Here is a 12,389-nt window from a genome sequence, read left to right as displayed (position 1 = left end):
AGGCCCTTGCAAATGGCAATTACACAGGAGAATTCAACTGAATTTTGTATATATGAACTAGTTTTGGGGTTGGGTTTTTTCTGTTGTTTGTTTCTTTTTTTAACTGAGGCTGATATTTAGAATATGTCTTTCATATTTAAACATTAATGCTGTCTTTATTTTTTTTTTAAATGTTAGTAGCTAATCCTATTTATATTTACCCATGATACCCATGAATGTCAGTGGGCCAAATTCTTTCACATTCATATTTGTTGCACCAGTCACATTGTTTTCAAAAAATCAGCCAGTTGGTATGCAATACAAATGCAAAAGCTATCCTGCTTAAAAATTTGAGAAGCAGAGTTCATTTGGGAGAACAGTTGAGGTGATGATGGGAACAAGAGAGAAGGATGAGAGGGCTGTGGGACTCTGGGCTCCAGGAGGTGCATTTCAGGTGTTGAGTGTTGCAGGGTCAGCAGCCTCTTCCCCATCCCCCAGCTGGGATCAAGGCCAGCTCTGATATAGGGCAGCTGTGTTACTGTGGGTCAGGCTGGTGTTAAAAAAAGCTGTGAGAAAGCTTCTTGGGGCCTTTCTCTCTTTAGGAGTCCCACTTAAACTCAGTTCCTGGCTGGAGTTCCACTCTGTGTGTGTCTGTACCTGGCTGTGTGCCTGGATGACCCTGACTGTGGCTTGGCTTCCTGGTCTGAGCTTGGCCCTGGCTCATCGCTGCAGACTTGCCTGGTGAGTGCAGGACTGTGGCTGACCCCAGGTAGTGCCACGGGACCTGCTCAGAAGCTGTGGGACTGTGTTGCTTGTTTGGGAGGTCCCTGCCTGCCTTGCTTTGCCCCTGGCCTCCCACTTATCTCTGCCTCTGCCTCCCCTGGGCAGAGGTCTTGCTGCTCCCAGGTATGTGTTGGGGACTTTTCCCCTCAGTTTGTCAAGAAAAAATTGCTGTCTAGTTGGTCTGAGTGTCTGTGAGAATGAGTGTGTTTGCTTGGGAAGATGGACTTGTGGAAACACGCGAGCGGAATTATTCTGATGTGGTATTTATTTGATCATTAAATTTGGAAATTAATTGTACTGATCTGTGTTCACAAATGGTGCTTTTTGTCAAAAGAGTAAGTAGTGTATGTTTTGGTGATGTTAAAAATTAAAAAGGCATGTAATTATTGGTTACACTGTAAATTCTACAGACAAACAGTTTTATCTGTCTTATGATGTAAGAGAAGGAAACTAAATCAGATTTAGTATTTTTTGTTGATTTAGTGAATTGAAAATCAGAGCTGATAAAGGGACATGGTAAATATTTTTGCTGTGGGTTTCCTAGCTGAGACATTTTACTCTTCTTAGATTGTTTTCTGTGATGCCCAGAGCAAGTCATCCTCAGCTGTGCGAGTCAATGAGCTAATGTTGCCTGTGCCCATGGGAGGCCTTAACCAGGTTCACGTGTGTGAAGCATCCAATTTTAAGAAGAATAAAAAAATATTAAGATGGCAATCAGAATTTTGTGTAAGTCCAAAAATAATTCGTTAAATCATGAGGAATAATATAATGCTTACTGTCCCCTAAAATAAAGCTCATGGCTGCATAGCAGGTAACTAGTTCTTTCATAAGACAGAATTCTGAAATAAAAAGGGTACTTTGAGGGTAAAAATCCTCACACCTTGGGACAAAGCTCTTTCTCTGGCTTGCTGCTTGTGGTAGCTTTGTTGGCAGAGTAGGGTAGAGGAAGAACAAATTCCCTGCTGTGTGCCAGGCTGAAGCCTGGCAGAGCTGCTCTGTGCTGCCCTGCCTGGAGGGCTGCCTGCTGCCGAGGGGGATGGGGCAGTGTTCTCCTCACCCACAGTCCCGGGTGGAGGGTCCCAGGTCCCACCTCATTTACCAGCTGACCCTTTCTTGAAGCAAATGCTGCTCCTGCTCTGTGCTTGGCATTCCCCCTTCCCGGCTGGCCCAGAGCCACTCTTGCCCACCCCCACCTACCCTCCCCTGTTGGAGACCTTTTCTCCAGGACTGCTCTGGTGCTCTCTGATGACTCCTCTGCTCTCTCCCTGCAGCTCTGAGGGTTTGGGTCTGGGACTAAACCGGTGGAGGACTTTGAGAACCTCTGAGGTGCTGCTGTGACACACCACTGGTTGTGGCCATGGGGCCAGCCTGGGTGCAGCCTCTCCCGGCAGTGGCTGGGCCTTTCCTGAGGAAACCCTCTTCCTCTGCAGTTGGGAAGCAGCCAGCATGGAGGGACAACTACAGGAACTAAGGAAATAGCTGCAGTATGCATAGCAATTAATAATAATTGATCTACTGTATTGGTTGTTGCTCTTAATTTTCAGCTTTGACAGGTTGTTATTAAAGGACCAGACATGTTTTAGAAATGGTGAGTGTAAACATTACTTCATCTCTTTGCTATGAGTACCTGGTAGAGTTCTGCTCCCTCTTCTTTTTATTTTTTCTTCTTCCGTAAGAAAAGAGGAATGTTTTCCCTTTGTGAATAGGTGTAAAGTACTAGCTTGTGCCAAGATGCCTGGTATTTGGCGTCCTCACATGCTTGCAGGACATGGACTGCATGTAAAGCAGGAGAAGTGTAGAGGGTTGGAACAATAGATATTGGGGAGTAATTGAAAGATTAGAAAGAAATCTCAGACGTAGCAGGGAGACAAAAATTATAATGAAACTAAAGGGAAGGAATAAGGGCAAAACTTTGCAGGGCAAAAGAAGCATTCCTTTTTTTTTGAGGGACAAACACAGTCATTCAGCTTTTCTTTTTTTCTTGACATTTATGTACTTTTAGTATAACAGGAGCATTGCAGTGCAGTTTTTTGGTAAGAACCTAGGTTAAAATAAAAATCTGTAGTGCTACTGTCCCCTTGTTCAATTCTGCACAGGCAGAGTGACGGAGAGAAAAAGATAATGACACCCAAAATGTTTTCCATTCTTCTGTATGAATCTCCTCTCTTCTGTACAAATTATTATTTGAAACCCAGTGAACTCTTTTCTAAAAAGCTCAGACTTAAGACCAGTTCAAAACTTCACATTAAGCAGCAAAAGTGACCAAAATCTCCTCTTTCTTGCAGCTTAGTTGAGTAAATAGGGGTTCCAGTTTGCCTGTTGCCCTGTGATGTGCTGGGTTCCTTGAGCAGGCTGCACAACTGCTGCCTGGCAGGTTGTCAGATTAGCTGGAGCTCAGGCGTTCCACCCTCCTGGGGCAGGAATGGGAGGCAGGAGAAGGTCAGTGCCCTCACTGAGGATCAGAGTAGTTCAAGCCTTGCTCTGGAGTAGCTTGAATCCACCCCCCCTGATTCGTTTGGTGGAAGGGTGCCTGCTTGCCTAAGGAGTCAGAAACAACTGAGCTGATGCTGGCCCCACTGGTTCTTCCTTTCCTGCAGAATATGGTGTGGGTTTGGTTGCATCACTGCTCACAGCCCTGTGGGCCGGGGCTGGACCTTTGTCTCCAAGGCAGAACAGCATGGCCCATTCTGTGCTCGGGGGCTGTCACAGAGGATGAGTGCAGTGCCTGGAGCTCCTGGGGGCTCTCGCTACAGGCTGGGGAAGGCCAACCCAGTGGCTTAAATGGTTAAAATACTCAGAACCTGAAAAAGATTGGAGGTAGGGAATTCATCAATCCACAGAGGAAGCGCTGATGTTAAGGGACCTTTGTCTGCCTCTGACACTACAAAGGTACTTTGAAATAAATTTAGGTGAATTACCATTTCCTAAAGAGAAAAAATTTTCAGAATTCTTAAATTCTGTAATAATTTCTTAATAGGATTTTCCCCCCATAAATGAGCATTAGTGAAACTTCTCAGGAGAATAAATGATCTTCCGAAGTCTATAACTTTAGAAACACAAATTATTGTTTGGAATACCTCAATCTAAAAGATCTCTTTCTATTGTTGAACACTCTATTTCTTCTTAGAAGGAATGTGTAAAAATATGTCATATCAGATTCTGTCACAATGAATAGACTTCACAACTATTTTATTTAAAAATTAGTTCTAATATGAACAAATAAATATACTCCCAATTATGTTTGAACAAGACTTAATGTTTATACTTTATTTTGCATAACAATTCTGGGGCTTCTAAAACCTCAGGAATTTTTTCCAGAGTAACTGTATGTCTAACCTTGGAACCTAAAAGAAATAATTTTTGAACTACTGTAATGTAACACATGTTGTGCTATACCACTGGCACTTAGTGCTGCATTAGGTTTTTCCTGTAACACAGAAATCCCAAATTTTCACCCAAAACATTTGTAGGAACTTCGAAAATAATTTTTATTTCCTACTGAAAACAACCATCAAGATTTTATTTACAAAATAGAAACTCAGGTTTTATGTAGCTACATTAACAAGTTCAACAAAAATGTTTTAAAAGGAAATTTCTGCCTTGTATGTGGGCTTAAAGAAGACCCCAGGAAGATCTTATTGTGTCCTTGCACTACTTGAAGGGGACTTATAAGAAAGATGGGAACAGACATTTTAGAGGATCTGTAGTGAGTGGACAAGGAATAATTGTTTTAAACTAAAACTTCAGCCTAGATACAAGGCAGAAGTTTTTCATGAGGAAGGTGGTGAAACAGCAGAACAGGTTGCCTGGGGAGGGGGTGGATGCCCCATCCCTGGAACCATTCAAGGTCAAGTTGGACAGGGCTCTGAGAAGCCTGAACTCGTTGAAGATGTTCCTGCCTCTTGAAGGACAGTTGGACTCGATGACCTTTAAAGGTGCCTTCCAAACCATCCTGTGATTCTAAGAATTACTTTTGGAAATTGGGATGAGTTTCCCAAAAGATCTTATTTTGTTTATCATATATGAATATTTGGTTGACCAAGGAATCAGCCTTTTGGGGACAGAAAATGAGGACTGGCTGGTCTCCAGGCGTCACTGAGATTTTTTTATTTCTTGTTCAAAATCAGTCACTAATGGGATGCAGACCAGGACACACATTCACGCTAATGAAGGTTTATGAGGCTGCTGCTGTTCTCTCATTTCATTAACCCTGCTGGGGGCCAGTCACATGCTCTGAGTCAGGTGAGGCAGGGGCTGAGCACTTGGGCAAAATCCACCCCTCCCAAGGGCAGCAAGGTGGATGAGGAGGGGAACAAAGCATTTTCAGGAAGTGTTTCACCAGCATGGTCCTATTCAGAGCAGCTGCCTGCAGCCTCATGTGCACTGACACACTGCCTGCCCTCCCTGTGCAGGGACGCACCACCAGATTGACATCTGCTGGTGGGAATGTCCTAGCAATAGTTTTTTTGGAGGTCTGCTAATTTGACAGAGATCTCTCATTTTTCAGATGACTCAAAAAAGCCCAGCTTGGTTATGGAGGGCTGATACGGTGTCGGGATGTGGAGGTCACGGCTTGCTGCTTGGATGGAATTCTTTGAAGATATTGCTGCTCAGGAGATGTGACGGACAAACTATAAAGACACAACCTGATGCTTGCCAAAGTGTGTCTGAAAATGGTGTTGTGCTTGATCTGTGTGTCAAGCCTCTGCCCTTTGTAAATGCCTCTTTTAAAGCTATATGTGTAACCCTGCATTTACAAAGTACTGCCACAGCCGGTGCTGCGAGCATCATTGATGAGATCTCATAACAATTACTTAAATGGTGTGCCAAGAGCCAGTTTTTTCAGATTAACAGTGACAAATACAGCCAGGAAATTTGGCCTGATAGCAGACTACGAAGCTGCAACAGTAAATAGTCATTTGAAAACTTCACACAGTAGAAATAATTTTAATTCCTTTTCATATTTATATCAACAGTAAAGGAATTCAAGGACAAGAATGAGAGATTAAAATGCTGTTTGGAAGAATGAATGGCCCACTGCATGTTTGAGTAAACAGATCAGCTTCAGGTTGTTTTCAGGAAGACTTGTAACTGGAGAAGCTGTGACCTTCCTCCTCTGTGGAGTCTGTCAGCGACTGCTGCATGGGGCTTCACATTCTGCAAATGCAAAGGGGATCAGGCCCCAGGGGCAGCACCAGCCATGTGTGCTGTCCTTGTTGGAGTCACGCAGACTTGACTGATTTTACCTGGGAGGTTGAGGTGATTCTTTTTGCATATGAAGTTCCACCCTTACTGTCACTGAATGCTGAAGGGCAGCCCATTGAGTCCAGGAGGAGGAGGCAACGTCCCGCCTCTGCTTCCCAGAAGACTTGTTTCTAATTTCTCAGCTTCTCACATCTAGAGAAACTGCACCAAGTTTCAGTGCCTGGTGCATAGTAGGTCCTTTGCTCCTTACCAGGAAAAGGGGAAATGTGACCCCCAGTAGCCCTTTGTGCCAGTTTTGGCACTTTGTGAATATAATATTTACTATTAAGATTGTGCTGTTTTAGTCAGATGGCAGATTTGGGGAATACCAGCATGCAGAACAGCTTGTGATCTTAAGATGTCATTGTGTCTGTGATGGAATGAGCTATGGGAAGCCTCCTGTGGGTTCAGGACCTCAAGAGCTCTAGAGGTAGCTATGAAGACTGCTTGGCAGATGGACCCATCAAAATGTGTGTTTTCTCCAGAAAAAAATGTGCAAACCTCTAGGACATAATAATAGGAGAGAGGAAAGAGTTAAATTAACGAAACTGCCTCATCATCACATGTCAGAAGAGAGAAAAAAATGGTGGAGGAAATGAGGATAGGGATTTAAATTTCAGGTTTTCACCTGCCAATTCCATTCATATAGACTAGACACCCCTTTTACAGCTGTGGGTTTGATAAGGTCTAACACAGGTGTTCTGTTGGGTTTTTTTCCATGGCATTAATAAGGTTTTTCCTAAGGAAATCATGCCAGAGACAGGATTTTTGACATTGCTTTATCAATCCCTGTATAACTTCTGAATTTTGGGCCAACTTCTAACCAAATTTGGTTGCTCTTAAAAGTGATGTGAAAATAGCTGGAGAGAAAGAGGAAAGAACTTTAACTTTTACTGAGGGAAAAACTATATTCATTAGAGAATCCTCTGAGGATTTCAATCTTGGGACATAAAATCTATGAGAAATAGTATTTTATTTTGCTGCTCAAAGAACTATTTGTCTTAACATCTTAACAAGATCTTTTAAAAGTTACATTTAAAGAGAACTCTCTCTCTAATTTTGAGGCTATTAATCCCTTGTGCTACAAATGTTTATGTGCAAGACTAGTCTTGGCAGATCATTAGGCTTTAGAGCTATTCCCCATTAAGCCCATGTATAAATACTTGCAATATCAGGTCTTTGCTGAAACTAAATAAATGCTAGCAAGAGCTTTTGACTGTGGCTGGAATTAGTTGTCTTCAGTGATGGTGTATCATGCCCTCCAAGTTCTTAATGAAAGGAAAAATGGCAACGTTCAGCTTGCTCACCATACAGAGATCTGAAGTGATATCCTTTGTAAGGAGACTTACTGACCCTCTGCTCCAGCACAGTATAGCTGGGAAAAACAAACTGGGTAAATTAGATAAAGAAATTTGATTTTATGAATTATGGTGGTAGGAAAATGCCTGCAAAGTGCAATTCTGTTTATATAGTTAAAAAATTGATTAATGTTCTATGGCTATTTACACAAGGGAATGGAAGCTGAATCAAATGTTTAAAAAAACCCCAAAAAACAACAGAGTTTCTCTTGATTATTTAGAAAACACGAAAAAATACCACACTGATGTCAGACTGGCACTGTTTTTCAAGATTTAAAATTAGCATTGAACAGTCTGTTCTGGGAGCCCATGGTTTTGGTACATTTTTTTTCCACCGCAGTCAGCCTGGATTGACTTGCACTGCTCTCCTTGCTTCACGTACAGTGGCTGCTCAGTCAGGAATGCAAAACTACAACGAACAACAGGGAGGAGGAATTATTAGGATTGTTTACAAATTTTGATTTGCATGAGGGAGCAGAGATGTTGACAGTTATACTTTGAGAATCAAACTACCACAGCTGGATAAACATGTGCTGGATATCTCAAGGCCTTGCTTTCTCCCACTCCCATGGCAGGGAATGAACCAAATGCAAGTCCAACCTAATCTGAAAAATAATAGAACAGCTTTCAACACAACCTATTTATCTGTGAGGTCAAAAAGCCTCAGCCTAGTTACACTCCTAGACAGGCTCTTCTTGACAACATGGTCATACTATCTCAGGGGCTGGGAGCTGTAGTGTTACAGACCACCCAGAATTATTGCTCCCACAAGGCAATGATAATGGTGCTGTGATTTCACTGCCTACAGACCTGAACTAACATTTAATAGCTTGGGTAGCCATGGGAAACCTACTGAATTGTTGTGTTTTATGGATCACTTTTCCTGGGTACTTTTTAGGCACTGATAAAACTATGTAGCTTGGAAAAGTAAAGAAGAGTTGTAAGAAAAGAAATGAATAAACAAATTGGTACTGGCTTGCAGGGCTTAAGCAAAGGTAGCTGTGATTAATGTTATTAATGGACAGGTTTCATCTTCTTGGGCTTTGGTGTGTTTGACACACCAGAATTCTGTCAAACTCCTTAGAAGTAGAATACCTGATGGTTTTTAAGGTAAAAATAAAACAGGGTATTCTCTGGAATGAAAATGTGAATGAATCCCAAATGCAAAGGGCTCTCAGTTTTCTCAATCTGTAGACAAACCTTCTGGGGCTTTTGGGTGCACCAGCAATGTAAGTATGAGTGCAGGCTACAGGAAATAAGCGCTTGTCAAAGCTGTGCTAACCTTGTGTTGAGAGAAGTTTGTAGAAATAAATTTCTGTAAATCTATTCCTATTGGTGAATGATCTTCAAGTTGATGGACCATTCCCTATGTAGGTCTGTTTGAAAGAAAACAGCAAAAACAAAATAAACACAAACACAAACCCCAAACAAACTTAAGAATGTTTTTGTAGAGGTTGGGTTCCTCTGAAGTCAAAAGAAATTCTGCCATAGGTTTAAATGGGAGCAGATTTGACTTAAGAAAGGAGCAGTTTTCATGGGAAAATATTTGTACACATGGAGATCTGTTTGGGTAAGAGCTGATTTATATGTTCAAGTGTCTGTTTGCATAAAGAAGTTTATTTGGGCCCAGCTGTTCATAAATACTGCAAGGTGCATGTAAGACTCCTTTTCTCTATTACTGTTTGAAAAAGTCTGTTACCATCCAGCTGGAGCTGCAAAGTAATATGATCTCTTTTGTCTTTTTCTTCTTGCCCTCCAAGCTCCTTCACATCCCAAATCCAATGAGATACCTATGAATTATGGGAGCTATCATGTTGATTTCCAGGTAAATCTTTCATATCTACAAATAGCTTTTTGTTACAGTCATGCAGGCATGAGTTATGTTACCTAGTAGGTTGAGATGAATCTTTTTATATCATGTTCCATTCTGGGTAATTAATAGCACATACTTCAATCAACATTCTTTCTCTTTTTGTGGGTTGTTATGTTGGGTTTTGGGTATTTAGATGGTTATGGTTGATGTTTGGGATTTTTTTTTTTAGTGCATTAGGACATAGTGACTCATATCTGTATGTTTGTGGTGGGTTTTGAGTGAGTGTTTTGTTTGTTTCATTGGACACATTTTCAATTCTGAATACTGAAGTCACGTCTAGCACCAAACGGGAATGGTGCCATCATTGTCTTCCCAAGAAGCTCCCAGATTTTGGACTGCAATTCTACTCTCTGAATTGCAGTTTAATATAAGCACAAACACTGCCATAAATATCAGATAGAACTGAATTCCCAGTGGGTCCTCCGTGGCCACACCTGGTGTTATGACCCCCAGTGTGTGAGTACTTCCTTTAAAATCTGCTTTCCAGTGATGATTAGCTCTGGTGTCGGGGAAAGCACACATGGAGGAGGAAGAGGAGGCAGGAAGTGCTCTGATGTTTCCCTCCCAGCTCCTTCAAGTGACTTTGATCCCAAACAGTCTCAGAATTCAAAGCCTTTCATAATCCTCAGTGGTTGTAAAGATGAGTATTGGAGTTTGGGATTTGTTTTTAGTTTGTTTTTAGTTTGTTTTTAGTTTTGTTTTTAGTTTGAACTAATCTCTTAGAAAAAGAGAATGTTAGCTGCAGATTGTCAATAATGCTTCTATATGGCTAGAAATGTTTAGTTTTCGTTGCAGTCTGTGATCTACTTTGAATGCTGCAGCTCTTGTTTACTATTTTCTTATGTATAAACCTTGTCATGGATACAGAGATTTCTGTGTGATTTTCTCTTTTGAATATATCTTATTAGTCATAGATTTCTTTGGGGTTGGGGTTTTTTCCCTCCTTGTTTTGTAAACCACAGAGAAATATCCCACTCCTTGTGTTGTTGTTAAGTTCTTGAGCAGCATGCCAGAAGAATGTGGTGTCATAGAAACATCTCTTCCCATCGGAGCAGATAGATTCCACAGCCAGAAGTGTGTGGGTTTGGTGTGCTGTTCTCGGCAGCCTGACTCATGTAGCCCAGGAACAGGGCTCCTCTGCAGCATTGATCTGGCAGTGTGTGGCCCTCCTAATATCTATACAAATTGGAATAAACTTTGGTGTTCTTCCAAAGATGGATGGTTTGGGCTGTGATGCACTCCTTGGTCTGATCTTCAGAGAGAACTGTAAAGTCTTTCCCTGTTTCTTTTTCTGGATGAAGAAGTCTTGTTGTTGAAAGACCCAGATACTTGGTCTTGTTTGAAAATTGGCCCAAGTGCTTTCATTTGAGACAGTGCAGGATGGGATATGTGGCATCGGCCCCCCACTGATGTGATCCCCCGGTATCAGACAGGGCATTGTCTCCAGTTCCTGTTCTTTGTCACCTTCCTCATCTCAGCCAAGTCCTGGGTGAAGTGTCCTGCTCTGCTCTCCTGGGCACAGCCACTGGCTGGAGGCACTCGAAACATCCCCTGTTTCCTCTGAACCCTTTAGGTCTAACCTCACCACAGCTGAGTCTCCCTGTGCAATTTGGGAATGCCCAGTACAGCTGAATCCAGCAAACCACCTGTGAATTATTCTCTGTGTGTTGTATTATCTCTTTTGATGGGTTGCTTGGAAAGCCTTAAGAAGAAGCTTGTATGTTTTCCAGCTATCTGGTATTGCCCTGGATGTGGGTATTCTCTTCTAAGGGGAGAGACTGATCTTCCCATGCTCCAAAAGACCAAGAAAATGTTCCTGTCTGAGATCTCCTAGTAATCTGAGCGCAGCTTTTGCTCAGAGAGTGGAGTATTAAAAATACTCCAAGATGTGAGAGGAATTAAATCATTACTGTGAAAAGAATCCCTTTTTGTTTGCTCTGGATAAGCCTAGGTTTTATTACCTTTCCCCCCTGATTTTGGAATGGGGCAAAACTGGTAGAAAAGTCAGTTGTTCCATGGGAAATACCCATTTTGAACTTGCAAAAAGATGTTCATTTGTGATCCTAGGAAAGTCTTTGATAAATTCAGTCAATTTTTAAAAAGATTACTGTATTCTTATTGCACTGACTGACAGCTATATTTGATGTTTTCAAAGACACTCTATTGCTTTGTTGAAAGCTCAAAGTCTGTTTTTCACTTGGGAGTTACTCATGGGTAAAGTTCTCTACTGAGAGAAGAATCATGTGTGTGCCTTGAACATCATCAAGGAATCAGCTGCATCTTTCCCCCTTGCACATGAAGGTTTCCCACCCCTGGAAGAGCAGCTTATATGCCTCACATCCCGAAGCTGTACAAACACAATGTGTTCAAGTTTGGGGTTTGTTTATTTGTTTGGTTGGTTTTTTTCCAATGGGGATGATAGAGCCCTTCATTACAATTATCTGCTCCTGTTGATTTCCCACTTGTCAAAGCAGTCCCTGGCTCTTACCTTGGAGATGAATCTCAGCCCTGTGGCAGCAGAAACTAAAGAGTTTGAAGGGGCAGAGGGAATCTCTGTGCAATCATTGCAAACAATGTAATGCTGGGCAAGAAACACTGATGTGTGACAGCACATGGCAATGCAGCAGACACGTGTGCTGTCCTCTGCTTTTTGAGAAGCATCAGTTTGTGTCCAAGGAAGAGAATATACTGCCCTGCTCAGGTATTCAAGGATAACAAAGTCCTAACCATAGGTCCACAGGGGATATTGTACTTCTACCAGACATCCAAACATGGACATTGGCCTTTTTTAATGTTCTAGAAGTTGAGTTTTGATTTAAATAATATATTGGATATTAAATTAAGCCACAGTGTAACTGTAATTTACATGAAGGACTTACTTAAAGAAAAGGAATAGATGCATCTAATCCTCTGAATAATTTTAGTGTTTTTCCCTCTGAAAACCAGGTTTGGCCTTGGGAAGGAGATCTATTTTTATCTTCAGAAATCTGCTATTTATCTTGTAACCATAAGAGATGCAAGCATGGATCTCAGTCGACTTTCAAGTCACATGAAAGTGTCCAAAATATTTGCAGTGAAATGTTCTGCTAGGAAACAGCTTTCAAAATTTCATCTAATGATGGAAAACAATCTGTCTTGCCAAAAGTTTCCCT

At 41.7% G+C, this 12,389-nt stretch overlaps 1 long non-coding RNA gene across 3 annotated transcripts in view; it reads left to right on the top strand.

The window, feature by feature from the left end:
* The first annotated feature begins 230 nt into the window (after positions 1-230).
* The window catches only part of LOC108447237, a 51,044-nt gene continuing 38,885 nt past the window's right edge, over positions 231-12,389 (top strand). The window contains exons 1-2 of one of the 3 annotated variants that reach the window (XR_001862676.1): positions 231-885; positions 9,125-9,189. This is a non-coding gene — a long non-coding RNA (uncharacterized LOC108447237). Of the gene's footprint in view, positions 886-1,685; positions 2,351-9,124; positions 9,190-12,389 lie in introns of those variants that run through there. The other 2 variants (XR_001862682.1, XR_001862680.1) reach the window with 2 other exon arrangements.

The sequence above is a fragment of the Corvus brachyrhynchos genome, unplaced genomic scaffold (assembly GCF_000691975.1).
Source record: "Corvus brachyrhynchos isolate BGI_N302 unplaced genomic scaffold, ASM69197v1 scaffold66, whole genome shotgun sequence".
NCBI classification, from domain to species: Eukaryota; Metazoa; Chordata; class Aves; order Passeriformes; family Corvidae; genus Corvus; species Corvus brachyrhynchos.
This window is presented reverse-complemented; position numbering and strand designations above follow the sequence as displayed.